Source organism: Salvelinus fontinalis, chromosome 2, assembly GCF_029448725.1.
Source record: "Salvelinus fontinalis isolate EN_2023a chromosome 2, ASM2944872v1, whole genome shotgun sequence".
Lineage (NCBI taxonomy): Eukaryota > Metazoa > Chordata > Actinopteri > Salmoniformes > Salmonidae > Salvelinus > Salvelinus fontinalis.
Genome location: NC_074666.1, coordinates 10,359,486 through 10,374,711, shown reverse-complemented (window position 1 = coordinate 10,374,711; position 15,226 = coordinate 10,359,486). Strand labels below are relative to the sequence as shown.

At 41.9% G+C, this 15,226-nt stretch overlaps 1 long non-coding RNA gene across 1 annotated transcript; it reads left to right on the top strand.

Moving 5' to 3' along the window:
- The first annotated feature begins 2,541 nt into the window (after positions 1 to 2,541).
- Positions 2,542 to 4,618, top strand: LOC129811724 (uncharacterized). Its single transcript, XR_008752934.1, has 3 exons — positions 2,542 to 3,884; positions 4,005 to 4,052; positions 4,163 to 4,618. It is a non-coding gene; the product is annotated as an uncharacterized LOC129811724 (long non-coding RNA).
- Positions 4,619 to 15,226: the final 10,608 nt, after the last annotated feature.

Below are 15,226 nucleotides of genomic sequence, written 5' to 3'. Positions count from 1 at the left end.
TAAATACAAATCAATCTACACACAATACCCCATAATGACAAAGCACAAACAGATTTTTTGGAATGTTTGCAAATGTATAAAAAAATAATGAACTGAAATAGCACATTTACATAAGTATTCAGACCCTTTACTCAGTACTTTGGCAGGGATTACAGCCTCGACTCTTCTTGGCTATGACGCTACAAGCTTGGCGCACCTGTATTTGGGGAGTTTCACGCATTCTTCTCTGCAAATCCTCTCAATCTCTGTCAGGTTGAATGGGGACCGTCACTGCATAGCTATTTTCAGGTCTCTACAGAGATGTTCGATTGGGTTCAAGCCTGGGCTCTGGCTGGGCCACTCAAGGACATTCAGAGACTTATCCTGAAGCCACTCCTGCGTTGTTTTGGCTGTATGCTTAGGGTCGTTGTCCAGTTGGAAGGTGAACCTTTGCCCCAGTCTGAGGTCCTGAGCGCTCTGGAGCAGGTTTTCATCAAGGATCTCTCTGTACTTTACTCCGGTCATCTTTCCCTCAATCTTGACTAGTCTCCCAGTCCCTGCCGCTGAAAAACATTTCCACAGCATGATGCTGCCATGCTTCACCGTAGGGATGGTATTGGCCAGGTGATGAGTGGTGCCTGGTTTCCTCCAGAGGTGACACTTAGCACTCGGGCCAAAGAGTTTAATCTTCGTTTCATCAGACCAGAGAGTCTTGTTTCTCATGGTCCGAGAGTCCTTTAGGAGCCTTTTGGCAAACTCCCAAGTGGACTGTCATGTGCCTTTTACTGAGGAGTGGCTTCTGTCTGGCCACTCTACCATAAAGGCCTGATTGGTGGAGTGCTGCAAGGATGGTTGTCCTTCTGGAAGGTTCTCCCATCTCCACAGAGGAACTCTAGAGCTCTGTCAGAGTGACCATCGGGTTTTTGGTCACCCCCCTGACCAAGGCCCTTCTCCCCCGACTGGTAAGTTTGGCCGGGCAACCAGCTCTAGGAAGAGTCTTGGTGGTTCCAAACTTCTTCCATTTAAGAATGATGGAGGCCACTGTGTTCTTGGGTACCTTCAATGCTGCAGATATGTTTTGGTACCATTCCCCAGATCTGTGCCTCGACACAATCCTGTCTCGGAGCTCTACGGATAATTCCTTCGACCTCATGCCTTGGTTTTTGCTCTTTAAAAAAATATATATATTACACCTTTATTTAACCAGGTAGACCAGTTGAGAACAAGTTCTCATTTACAACTGTGACCTGGCCAAAATAAAGCAAAGCAGTGCGACAAAAACAACAACACAGAGTTACACATGGGATAAACAAACGTACAGTCACAATAGAAAACTCTGTATACAGTGTGTGCAAATTAAGTAAAGTGGTAATGCAATAAATAGGCCAATAGTGGCGAAGTAATTACAATTTAGCAATTTACACTGGAGTGATATATGTGCAGATGAGGATGTGCAAGTAGAAATACTGGTGTGCAAAAGAGCAGAAAAACAAGCAAATATGGGGATGAGGTAGGTAGTTGGTTGGATATTTACAGATGGGCTGTGTACAGCTGCAGCGATCGGTAAGCTGCTCTGACAGCTGATGCTTAAAGTTAGTGAGCGAGATATAAGCTTGGGGGCGCCAGGGTGCCCTGCATCACGCACTCCTATCATCCATTACGCTCACCTGCCTTCCCTCATCACGCGCATCAGCGATATTGGACTCACCTGGACTCACTCATCACCAGTTATTACCTCCCCTATTTTTGTCAGTTACCCAGCTCTGTTCCCCGCTTCTGCATTGATTGTCTTTTGTTTGTGTTACCTGTTTGCTGACGCTGTTCCTGTCTCATTCCATGTTTGTCATTTATTAAATGTTTTACTTCCCCGTACCTGCTTCGTCTCTCCAGCGTCATTCCATGTGACAATAAGTCTCCAGCTTCAGTGATTTTCGCAATTCGTTCCAGTCATTGGCAGCAGAGAACTGGAATGAAAGGTGGCCAAAGGAGGTGTTGGCTTTGGGGATGACCAGTGAAATATACCTGCTGGAGCGCGTGCTATGGGTGGGTGTTGCTATGGTGACCAGTGAGCTGTGATAAGGCGGAGCTTTAGCTAGCAAAGACTTATAGATGACCTGGAGCCAGTGGGTTTGATGACGAATATGTAGCGAGGACCAGCCAACGAGAGCATACAGGTTGCTGTGGTGGGTAGTATATGGGGCTTTGGTGACAAAACGGATGGCACTGTGATAGACTGCATCCAATTTGCTGAGTAGAGTGTTGGAGGCTATTTGGTAAATGACATCACCGAAGTCAAGGATCGGTAGGATAGTCAGTTTTACAAGGGTATGCTTGGCAGCATGAGTGAAGGAGGCTTTGTTGCGAAATAGGAAGCTGATTCTAGATTTCATTTTGGATTGTAGATGCTTAATTTGAGTCTGGAAGGAGAGTTTACAGTCTAGCCAGACACCTAGGTATTTATAGGTGTCCACATATTCTAAGTCAGAACCGTCCAGAGTAGTGATGCTAGTCGGGCGGGCGGGTGCGGGCAGCGATCGGTTGAAGAGCATGCATTTAGTTTTACTAGCGTTTCAGAGCAGTTGGGGGCCACGGAATGAGTGTTGTATGGCGTTGAAGCTCGATTTGGAGGTTTTTTAACAGTGTCCGAAGGAAGGCCAGATGTATACAGAATGCGTAGAGGTGGATCAAAGAATCACCTGCAGCAAGAGCGACATCATTGATATATACAGAGAAAATAGTCGGTCTGAGAATTGAACCCTGTGGCACACCCATAGAGACTGCCAGAGGTCCGGACATCAGGCACTCCGATTTGACAGACTGAACTCTATCTGAGAGGTAGCACATTAAGAAAAAATGTGCTATCTAGAAATTAAAAGGGTTCGTCAGCTGTCCTCATAGGAGAACCCTTTGAAGAACCTTTGTTGGTTCCACGTAGAACCCTTTTTCTAAGGGAGCCATGAAGTATAGTGTGCTCTAGATACCAAGGGATTTACCTGGGGCAGCTAGATGTCAGGTGAGCCGAAGAGCAGCTCTCTCTCCAGGGGCGGCTAGATGAGAGAGGACTGTATGCTGGTCAAAGAGATGTTAGGGGTGCTTCAGGCTTCATGTGTTAGTCTGCCCAGTGCAGAATATGGCCAGATACACTAGACAGATCTCTTCATTGAGATAAAGTGATTTGGCTAAACTTATTAATAAGAAGGAAACCCTCAAATGTCATTAATGAGCACAGTGTAGGCACTGCATTTTTTGGAAAAGTGAAATAATCTATTAGATTTGATCAGTTTGTATGATAATGCTTCGGTCTGATTTCCGTCAGAGCTGTAACACTTGGCCACAGAGCACTCTACACTTGAATCACCAATGTGGACAGTGCAGACTTTAAATAAAATGAGTAGGTCATGTGGTTACTCTGAGATTCCATGAAATGGGGTGAATGGGCTAAGAGATTTCTTCTTTGTTCGATGTAGTCTACTATGTTAGATGAAGTTACGATTAGTTTACAGTATATGCAACTGTGATTCATACTGTGAGTCAGAGTTTATTTTGTTAATGTATAATTCCCTTTTTTGTGATTTGACATTAAGGGTATCTTAGAGAGTATAAAAGAAGCCTGATCACCGAAAGGTTCAAAGGCCCCAAATTAACACAAAGATGAGCAAGGCACATTTGATTGGTAACTTGATTCAATTTTACAATTGATTGGTGACTGATCTGATTTGACAATTGATTGGTAACTGATCAAGTTTTAGATATTGGTCTGTGTATTGATTTCCTTCTTTGCAGGTTCTGTCACATTGGCTTTTGCGGTACACCTTGTTCAGAGCATTTCAGCAAGGGATAAGGGATGTCTCTTAAAGATGCAGGATGTGGCATGGAATGATATCAGACCAAAATATGGCATGGATGTAAGTCAGATTTCTAAAATAATATTTTTCGATTTTATTCATTATCTTGTTGATACTGTATATGGTCTGCACTCTGCATGCACCCTGAGGTTTGAAACACCTAAGTGCTCTCTTTCACAGGCAATGTGGGCAACTCACTGTAGTTGGAAACCGATGCAAAATAACAAGGTAAGCACTTAATACATTCTATTTGACTTGATTTAGACTAAAACATGTTGTTTGTTCAATGATAAACAGCACCATATTATACATTTCATTTCACTCTGCAACGAATCCAGACTGAGTGCATTTTCAAATTCCTGAAATGGTCTCGTTGCCCGAGCGATGAAAAAGATGTTATGGAGGAATTGAGGGGAAACGTTACGGAGAAATTGAGGATGATACAATGTAGATTGGCATATTCTGCAAAGGCAAGTATTTTGATATTCTATCTGTCATATTTTCCACATGTGTCTATCATTGTTGTTATTGTGACAGACAGTAATAGTAAGGTGTTTGCTGTCAATTGAAGTGTTGTTTGATTGTGTGCTTGATTTTCACAGGTTCCAGAGTGTGAACATCTGGAGGACAATCAGAGGCAGCCAGTTCAAAATGGCAGATATCTGTGCAAGTTCTTGCAATGCTGGCAAATTTTTATATCTGCAAACCTAATTGATTGATTTTTTATGGCCATATTTAAAACCAACTACAGAAGAGCTGTTTGGTATTGTTTTTAAATAAAATATGAATGAACACTCTAATAGTTTATCATGCATTTTCTGTAAAATTACTTGTCAGAATACTTCAATTTCACCAAAGAAGGCTATGTGATTGCTTATTTTCAGATTCAATTTTTCAGATTCCATTTGTGCTTTTAAATGTCTTATTTATGTTTTTTTAAACACTTTATTAATACACTTGCATTTGAGAAACACTGCAATACAGTCTTTTGATTTAGCTACACAAGAAAATATGGGGTGGGGGGATTTATTAATTCATTCATGTATTCCCAATTGACACACAAGGCCATATTTTGTACTATACCAATCATTTAAAAGACATTTTTCAATATTTTGTTGATTCATTTCTTTGCAATATAATAGAGACTGAGAGGGGTAACTATATTGAGAGAAGTACTGTAATTATCTCAGGGAACTGTAATCCCACGGAACAAACAATTCCCTTATATCCGGTCTATCGGACATATTGCAGTGTAACAATATGCGTTCATGCTTTGAAAACATTGAAGAATTACTACAGGAATACTCGGCTTCTCGTTTCAAATTCAGTCTACGATAAGGGTATCTACATTTTATAGAAAGCATTACTTGATGTACGCCATAGTCTAAAACATGCCTGTGGGTAGTAAAAAGGGAAGCGTTATATTTTCAGGTTGTAGAGCATTGGGACTGAATTCGAATCACATCCCACACGTGTTTCGGTAAGAAACACCGAGAACTCTACGCTGTGAAATTGTTTCCACACTTACAATGTAAGTGCCTATTATGTTGGTAAATGTAAAGCTAAAGCTAGCTATTTATTTGTCACATATACTTCACGTCAGTGGCACTCATAATACATTTCCTTTGCATGATGCAGGTTCGGCGTTATGGATGGGCCCGGTCCGTCCTACCACACCAGCTTCTTGCCCTTTCAAATAAAATATTGATAATTTATTTGACCGAGAAGCGCGCCGACAGACAGACGCATCAATCTCAGTTAAAGCTTCAGTGCGAGCGAAATAGCGTCCCTCTTGTCTCAGTAAGACCATGCATTTGATGCTGCCTGGACCAAAATAGTATTGAATGTCATACTATTTCTGGCCAGACAGCATCAGCTCCTTGGCATACAAATCAAACTTTATTTGTCACCTGCGCTGAATGTGTGGACCTTACCGTGAAATGCTTACTTACAAGCCCTTAACCAACAGTGCAGTTCAAGAAAGTTAAGAGAATATTTACCAAATAAACTAAAGTAAAAACGAATAAAATGAAACACAATAAAGTACCAATACAGGGCATGTTTCGTGTTTAGCCACGCAGTCGTGGGAGAACAGGGAATACAAGAGGGGACTAAGCACACACCCCTGAGTGGCCCCAGTAGTGAGGATCAGTGTAGCCGACGTGTTGTTGCCTACCCTTACCACCATGCTGTTGTGAGCCATGACCAGCCTTTCAAAGCACTTCATCGCTACCGACGTGAGTGCTAGGGGGGTAATCATTTTTTTATTTATTTTACCGTTATTTTACCAGGTAAGTTGACTGAGAACACGTTCTCATTTGCAGCAACGACCTGGGGAATAGTTACAGGGGAAAGGAGGGGGATGAATTAGCCAATTGTAAACTGGGGATTTAGGCAGGTTACCTTCACTTCCTTGGGCACAGGGACTATCATGGTCTGCTTGAAACATGTAGGTATTACAGACTCGGTCAGGGACAGGTTGAAAATGTCAGTGAAGATACTTGCCAGTTGGTCGCACATGCTTTGAGTACACGTCTTGGTAATCCGTCTGGCCCTGCGGCTTTGTGAATGTTGATCTTGCTCACATTGGCTACCCGAAAATGTTATCACATGGTCATCCAGAACAGCTGGTGCTCTCATGCATGTGCCAGTGTTGCTTGCCTCGAAGCGAGCATAGATGGCATTTAGCTCACCTGGTAGGCTCCCGTCACTCGGCAACTCGCGGCTGGGTTTTGCTTTGTAGTCCGTAATAGTTTAAGCCCTAACCCATCCGACGAGCGCCAGAGCCGGTGTAGTAGGATTCAATCTTAATCCTGTATTGACTCTTTGCTTGTTTGATGGTTCGTCTGAGGGCATAGTGGGATTTCTTATAAGTGTCTGAATTAGTGTCTCGCTCCTTGAAAGCGGCAGCTTCAGCCTTTAGCTCGATGCAGATGTAGCCTGATGTAACCAGATGTAACTAGTCCTTGTGCACTCCACAAGGAGACTGCTTGTTACGCGAATGCAGTAAGCCAAGGTAAGTTGCTAGCTAGCATTAAACTTATAAAAAACAATCAATCATAATCACTAGTTAACTACACATGGTTGATGATATTACTAGATATTATCTAGCGTGTCCTGCGTTGCATATAATCTGACTGAGCATAACAGTATTTAAGTATCTGACTGAAAGGTGGTAGGCAGAAGCAGGCACGTAAACATTCATTCAAACAGCACTTTCGTGCGTTTTGCCAGCAGCTCTTCGTGTGCATCAAGCATTGCGCTGTTTTTGACTTCAAGCCTATCAACTCCCGAGATGAGGCTGGTGTCACCGAAGTGAAATGGCTAGCTAGTTAGCGCGCGCTAATAGCGTTTCAAACGTCACTCGCTCTGAGCCTTGGAGTGGTTGTTCCCCTTGCTCTGCATGGGTAACGCTGCTTCGAGGGTGGCTGTTGTCGTTGTGTTCCTGGTTCGAGCCCAGGGAGGAGCGAGGAGAGGGACGGAAGCTATACTGTTACACTGGCAATACTAAAGTGCCTATAAGAACATCCAATAGTCAAAGGTTAATGAAATACAAATGGTATAGAGAGAAATAGTCCTATAATTTCTATAATAACTACAACCTAAAACTTCTTACCTGGGAATATTGAAGACTCATGTTAAAAGGAACAACCAGCTTTCATATGTTCTCATGTTCTGAGCAAGGAACTTAAACGTTAGCTTTCTTACATGGCACATATTGCACTTTTACTTTCTTCTCCAACACTTTGTTTTTGCATTATTTAAACCAAATTGAACATGTTTCATTATTTACTTGACACTAAATTGATGTTATTGATGTATTATATTAAGTTAAAATAAGTGTTCATTCAGTATTGTTGTAATTGTCATTATTACAAATAAATAAATAAAAATCAACCGATTAATCGGTATCTGCTTTTTTGGTCCGCCAATAATCGGTATCTGCTTTTTTGGTCGGCGTTGAAAAGTCTTAATCGGTCGACCTCTAGTGTGCACAGTGGATGCTGAATTCAGTATTCATCTAAAGTAAATTGTTTCGCCAAAATTATGTAATTACACCTGTCTAAATAAAAATAATTCTAAATACTTCACCAGGGAGCATGACTTAGCCACAGAGGATCATTAATAGCTGTGATTTTAAACAATCCACAAGTGTGGAGGCCTATGCCTCTTTGGGAAGCATAGGGTTTAGTTTTGGGAAGCATAGGGGTTTAGTTGACTGAGTTGCGGCTGTCAGTAATAAGCATCTAAAATATGTGTGAAGATAATGTGTCTTGAGTATAAAATGTTGCAACTTTAGTGGGAAGGGTGTGTGACAAAGATATGGCGCTTATCTCTCCAGAAAGCATGAACTCAGCGCTCAAGAATGCACTCCATGTCTCCTGCCAATTGTTGTGCATTGGTTGTTTTATTGTGTGAATTGTTTGCCTTTTTTACACATTTGCAAAAAATTCTAAACCTGTTTTTGCTTTGTCATTATGGGGTATTGTGTGTAGATTGATGAGGGAAAAAACAATTTAATTTTAGAATAAGGCTGTAACGTAACATAATGTGGAAATAGTCAAGTGGTGTGAATACTTTCCTAATGCACTGTATAGACACACCGATGTGTTTTAATCAAATCAACTATATGCACTGAGCTTGTCTGATGCTTTAAGCGCACTATTTGATTATATACAGTTGATGTCGGAAGTTTACATACACTTAGGTTGGAGTCATTAAAACTCGTTTTTCAACCACTCCACAAATTTCTTGTTAACAAACTATAGTTTTGGCAAGTCGGTTAGGACATCTACTTTGTGCATGACATAAGTAATTTTTCCAACAATTGTTTACAGACAGATTATTTCACTTATAATTCACTGTATCAGTGGGTCAGAAGTTTACATACACTAAATTGACTGTGCCTTTGTTAAACAGCTTGGGAAATTCCAGAAAATGATGTCATGGCTTTAGAAGCTTCTGATTTGAGTCAATTGGAGGTGTACCTGTGGATGTATTTCAAGGCCTACCTTCAAACTCAGTGCCTCTTTGCTTGACATCAAGGGAAAATCAAAAGAAATCAGCCAAGACTTCAGAAAAAAATTGTGGACCTCCACAAGTCTGGTTCATCCTTGGGAGCTATTTCCTAACGCCTGCAGATACCGCGTTCATCTGTACAAACAATAGTACACAAGTATAAACACCATGGGACCACGCAGCCGTCATACCGCTCAGGAAAAAGATACATTCTGTCAGTGTAGGAGTACAACACTGAAACAGGAGCAGATGAACAGCAAAGATATGCCTTCATTCAGATGACTTGTTTTGTTGGTTTAGAAAAGCTTGAAGGTTTATTTGAGTTTCATTCAATCGGTATAACTTCTACAGTTGTAGTTACATAGTCATATTGTTGAGTAGCATTAATAATATTAATCTCTTTTGGGGGTTTACGCCCTGTTTGCTGTAATGCACTTTACGACAAATTAATTTTGTTCAAGCTCTACATGAGTTAAATTCAAATAACTATGATTGAAAAGAACCAGTCGTTTTTTAAATTGAAGTTAATTTGTTGTTTTCATTCATACTGTGTAAAGCCACATGACAGGCACTAATCCTGTACAGTCCTGGTGAGGACGACAACCATCAGTTGTGTAAAATATTAATGAGACATTTATTTTAAACAATGGGCATCTGAAATAAGGTTGTCTATCTTAAGTTGTGAGTGACATTTGCAGTCATCATATTCCACTTGTCCGACATTTGTCTCACTTCATAATGGTGATATAAATGGGAGTGGATTCTGCATGTCACTTATTAATTGAAGAGGGTGAGGTCAGTGTGGTTTCCAGGGGGATCGTATTATGCCATTCAGATTGCAGATGCTTTATTATTATTATCCTAATGCGTAGGTAACAAAAGGTTAAATAAAATAAATAAATGACAATCCTCTTGTCTGTGTCATCCTCTTCATAGACAGTTCTTATCTTAACTCATCTCATTTGTACCATATTAAGATTTTTGTAGAGAATTAAATGAAGATGCTTTAAAATAAAGGAGTATGACAAACATTCACATTTCAAACAATTGAGCCCACTTTTATTTAGTCTCCCTTGGCATACTTGTTGCCTCCCACAATGTATCAATGTCACTGCTTTTGCCTAGGGTCAGGTTTTCTTTTATTCCCTCCTAAATGCAATATTGTCCCACCTAAAGTACTGTTGCATTTTGAGTTCATGGGATTAGCAATTGGAGCTTGTTGATGGGATTAGCTATATAAACTTGTTTATGGGATTAGCTATATGACTTTATGGGATTAGCTATTTGAGCTTGTTTATGGGATTTGCAATATAAATTTGTTTATGGGATTAGCTATTTGAGCTTGTTTATGGGATATGCTATATACATTTGTTTATGGGATTAGCTATTTGAGCTTGTTTATGGGATTTGGTATATACATTTGTTTATGGGATTAGCTATTTGAGCTTGTTTATGGGATTTGCTATATACATTTGTTTATGGGATTAGCTATTTCCGCTTGTTTATCAGAGATGCTTTATAAATTTGTTTATGGGATTAGCTATTTGAGTTTGTTAATGGGATTTGCTATATACATTTGTTTATGGGATTAGCTATTTGTGTTTGTTTATGGGATTAGCTATATGAGTTTGTCTTGTTCATTGCTACTAAATGTCCTACTTTCAGTGTGACTTACTTTTGCAGATTTCCCCCCAATAAACCCATTCTGATGTTATCTTGGTGCTGTAGATGGAAATGGCCATTCCAGAATGATGAATATGATCCATTAGTCGATTACTGGAACTCATCACTGATGATCTGGAGCGCTCTGGCCTTGATGTAGAAGAACAATCTGACAGTTACAGTTGAAGTCGGAAGTTTACATACACTTAGGTTGGAGTCATTAAAACTTGTTTTTCAACCACTCCACAAATGTCTTGTTAACAAACTATAGTTTTGGCAAGTCGGTTAGGACATCTACTTTGTGCATGACACAAGTAATTTTTCCAACTGTTGTTTACAGACAGATTACTTCACGTTTAAGTCACTGTATCACAATTCCAGTAGGTCAGAAGTTTACATACACTAAGTTGACTGTGCCTTTAAACAGCTTGGAAAATTCCAGAAAATGATGTCATGGCTTTAGAAGCTTCTGATAGGCTTTTCAAGGCCTAAATTCAAACTCGGTGCCTCTTTGCTTGACATCATGGTAAAATCAAAAGAAATCAGCCAAGACCTCAGAAAAATGTGTAGACCTCCACAAGTCTGGTTCATCCTTGGGAGCAATTTCCAAACGTATGAACGTACCACGTACATCTGTACAAATAATAGTATGCAAGTGTAAACACCATGGGACCACGCAGCCGTTATACCGCTCAGGAAGGAGACGCGTTCTGTCTCCTAGATATGAACGTACTTTGGTGCGAAAAGTGCAAATCAATCCCAGAACAACAGCAAAGGACCTTGTGAAGATGCTGGAGGAAACAGGTACAAAAGTATCTAAATCCACAGTAAAACGATTCCTATATCGTCATAACCTGAAAGGCCGCTCAGCAAGAAAGAAGCCACTGCTCCAAAACCGGCATAAAAAAAGCCAGACTACGGTTTGCAACGGCACATGGGGACAAATATCGCACTTTTTGGAGAAATGTCCTCTAGTCTGATGAAACAAAAATAGAACTGTTTGGTTATAATAACCATCGTCATGTTTGGAGGAAAAAGGTGGAGGCTTGCAAGCCGAAGAACACCATCCCAACTGTGAAGCACGGGGGGGGGGGGGGGGGGCAGCATCATGTTGTGGGGGTGCTTTGCTGCAGGAGGGACTGGTGCACTTCACAAAATAGATGGCATCATGAGGGAGGAAAATTAGGGAGACATATTGGAGCAACATCTCAAGGCATCAGTGAGGAAGTTAAAGCTTGGTTGCAAATGGGTTTTCCAAAGTTGTGGCAAAATGGCTTAAGGACGACAAAGTCAAGGTATTGGAGTGGCCATCACAAGGCCCTGACGTCAATCCTGTAGAAAATGTGTGGGCAGAACTGAAAAGGCGTGTGCGAGCAAGGAGGCCTACAAACCTGACTCAGTTACACCAGCTCTGTCAGGGGGAATGGGCCAACATTCACCCAACTTATTGTGGGAAGCTTGTGGAAGGCTACCCAAAATGTTTGACCCAAGTTAAACAATTTAAAGGCAATGCTACCAAATACTAATTGAGTGTATGTAAACTTCTAACCCACTGGGAATGTGATGAAATAAATACAAGCTGAAATAAATAATTCTCTCTACTATTATTCTGACATTTTACATTCTTAAAATAAAGTGGTGATCCTAACTGACTTAAGACGGAATTTTTACTAGGATTAAATGTCAGGAATTGTGAAAACTGAGTTTAAATGTATTTGGCTATGGTGTATGTAAACTTCCGACTTGAACTGTAATTAGGACACACACATGACTAGATGCAGTCTGACCACAATTGATTTGATTGTGGCAGCCTCAGACTTGCTGTGTTTAAAATGAAATAAAATAATAATAATTGACAGCGAGTCACTATGACTAGCACCCGCTTTCTTTCTCTCCTCCGTGCTGCAGCGACCACCACGGAACATTAAGTGTTTTATGCGCTGTCCGTGATGCTGATGCTGCAACATAAAATATATAAAAAAGTGGTCAGATGGTCAGTTGAAGCAGATGCTAAACTACAGGACTGTTTTGCTATCACAGACTTGAACATGTTCCGGGATTCTTCCGATGGCATTGAGGAGTACACCACATCAGTCACTGGCTTTATCAATAAGTGCATCGAGGATGTCATCCCCACAGTGACTGTACGTACATACCGCAACCAGAAGCCATGGATTACAGGCAACATTTGCACTGAGCTAAATGGCAGAGCTGCCGCTTTCAAGGTGCGGGACTCTAACCCGGAAGCTTCCAAGAAATCCTGCTATACCCTGCGATGAACCATCAAACAGGCAAAGTGCCAATACAGGGCTAAGATTCAATCATACTACACTGGCTCCGACACTCGTCTTATGTGGCAGGGCTTGCAAACTATTACAGACTACAAAGGGAAGCACAGCCACGAGGTGCCCAGTGACACAAGCCTACCAGACGAGCAAAATCACTTCTATGCTCGCTTTGAGGCAAGCAACACTGAGGCATGCATGAGAGCATCAGCTGTTTCGGATGACTGTGTGATCACGCTCTCCGTAGCCGACGTGAGTAAGACCTTTAAACAGGTCAACATACACAAGGCTGCAGGGCCAGACAGATTACCAGGACGTGTGCTCCGGGCATGTGATGACCAACTGTCAGGTGTCTTCACTGACATTTTCAACATGTCCCTAATTGAATCTGTAATACCAACATGTTTCAAGCAGACCACCATAGACCCTGTGCCCAAGAACACAAAGGCAACCTGCCTAAATGACTACAGACCCGTAGCACTCACGTCCGTAGCCATGAAGTGCATTGAAAGGCTGGTAATGGCTCACACCATTATTCCAGAAACCCTAGACCCACTCCAATTTGCATACCGCCCAAACAGATCCACAGATGATGCAATCTCTATTGCGCTCCACACTGCCCTTTCCCACCTGGACAAAAGGAAGACTTATGTGAGAATGCTGTTCATTGACTACAGCTCAGCGTTCAGACACCATAGAACCCTCAAAGCTCATCACTAAGCTAAGGATCCTGGGACTAAACACCTCCCTCCACAACTGGATGCTGGACTTCGTGACGGACCGCCCCCAGGTGGTGAGGGTAGGTAGCAACACATCTGCCACGCTGATCCTCAACACTGGAGACCCCCAGGGGTGCGTGCTCAGTCCCCTCCTGTACTCCCTGTTCACCTACAACTGCATGGCCAGGCACGACTCCAACACCATCAATAAGTTTGCAGACGACACAACAGTGGTAGGCCTGATCACAGACAACGACGAGACAGCCTATAGGGAGGAGGTCAGAGAGCTGGCCGGGTGGTGCCAGAACAACAACCTATCCCTCAACGTAACCAAGATTAAGCAGATGATTGTGGACTACAGGAAAAGGAGGACCGAGCACGCCCCCATTCTCATCGACGGGGCTGTAGTGGAGCAGGTTGAGAGCTTCAAGTTACTTGGTGTCCACATCACCAACAAACTAGAATGGTCCAAACACACCAAGACAGTTGTGAAGAGGGCACGACAAAGCCTATTCCCACTCAGGAAACTAAAAATATTTGGCATGGGTCTTGAGCTCCTCAAACGGTTCTACAGCTGCAACATCGAGAGCATCCTGATTGGTTGCATCCCTGCCTGGTACGGCAATTGCTCGTCCTCCGACCACAAGGCATTGCAGAGGGTAGTGCGTACTGCCCAGTACATCACTGGGGCCAAGCTGCCTGCCATCCAGGACCTCTACACCATGCGGTGTCAGAGGAAGGCACTAAAAATTGTCAAAGACCCCAGCCACCCCAGTCATAGACTGTTCTCTCTACTACCACATGGCAAGCGGTACCGGAGATCCAAGTTTAGGACAAAAAGGCTTCTCAACAGTTTTTATCCCCAAGCCATAAGACTCCTGAACAGGTAATCAAATGGCTACCCGGGCTATTTGCATTCTGTGCCTCCCCCAACTCCTCTTTTTACGCTGCTGCTACTCTCTGTGTATCATATATGCACAGTCACTTTATTGATTTGACATAATTACAGCCATTTCTGTCTGAAAAGTTTTGTTTCCGAAATCCCTCATTTGTTTAGGGACAATATTCCCTCAACCCTTGCTCTCTTTACGTGACACATGTATGCATTGCATGCGCGTGACCAATAGGGCCAGACCTATATCATATCATAATGTTTACTGGATGCTCAGGAGGTTAAGGGGCAATTTTGAATACATTTGACAAGTTGTGGAAAATACTGGAGATCCAGAAAAAGAAGGTAAGGAGAAATGCATGCATATTATGTGTGCCAAACAGGTACTGTTAGATTACAACAGGGGTGCAACTTTGGTTTTAGAAGTGGGGGACAATTATTATTATTTTTAATATTCAGTTGGATAACAGCCTACCCGATAGCTCGGAGGCGTCCGCATAGTCCTAAAGCACACCCCTGACCAGACAAATTTGTGAAATTGTTTATCTGACATTGTCACGTTTGTCCTCCTCTTCAACCGAAAAGGAGGAGTAGTGATTGAACCAAGGCGCAGCGGGTTGTGAATACATAATTTAATAAAGACACGACAAAACAATGAAGACAGAAAACGACCTATACTTGAATAAACTACAAAATAACAAAACCGAAATGTATAGACAGACCTGAACAAATACGAACTTACAAATAACGCGAAGAACGCACAAACAGGGAAAATAGACTACACAAAAGAACGATGAACAAACAAACCAAACAGTCCCGTATGGT